General features: G+C 38.4%; 1 protein-coding gene across 2 annotated transcripts in view; it reads right to left on the reverse strand.

Annotated features, from left to right (window-relative positions):
* LOC119591248 overlaps positions 1-470 on the reverse strand; it is a 17897-nt gene extending 17427 nt beyond the window's left edge. For both annotated transcript variants that reach the window (XM_037939959.1, XM_037939958.1), the window contains exon 1: positions 399-470. The gene's annotated coding sequence lies outside the window, so the exon portion shown is untranslated. The remainder of the gene's footprint in view (positions 1-398) is intronic.
* Between the last annotated feature and the right edge of the window lie 90 nt (positions 471-560).

Consider the following 560-nt stretch of genomic DNA (forward strand, 5'->3'; position numbering starts at 1 on the left):
GCATAACTTATCCAGCATATCAACAGTAAAGTTGTTACTACTGTTGATACAGTGGTGATATTAAAAAAAAGAAAAAAAAAGTGAAAATTGAGTCTTTAAACCATATTTTTCAGTATTTTTATAATTAGCATTCCCAGTACACAATATGGTACTCCCTGGTAAACTATCATAATATAATCACATTCCACGAAAAAAGGCCCAAAATTCTCTCAAATACCATTTATGGGATATATCAATTACAATCTATATCCAAAACAACCTTGAGGCCAAGACACCCTAAGCGTTACACCTTCTGAACCCACTTCCTTCCCTTTCTAAATTAAACCACAACCCACGATAACAATTTCCCCATCCTTCTGCTGCATACGACATGCTCTCAAAAACACCCCCATAATTACCATGAATTCCCATTCCATTCCTGTGCATTGGCTCTGGTTGCAGCCTCACTCAGCGCCAAATCTCAAAATTTGTCAACAAACGTTTTCTCTCGTAAACGTTGCCGGAGAGAACGTTGCTCGGAAGGGTAGACCATTTAGTATTGCAGCCGATGTCGATCCTTG

This window comes from Penaeus monodon, chromosome 28 (genome assembly GCF_015228065.2).
Source record: "Penaeus monodon isolate SGIC_2016 chromosome 28, NSTDA_Pmon_1, whole genome shotgun sequence".
NCBI classification, from domain to species: domain Eukaryota; kingdom Metazoa; phylum Arthropoda; class Malacostraca; order Decapoda; family Penaeidae; genus Penaeus; species Penaeus monodon.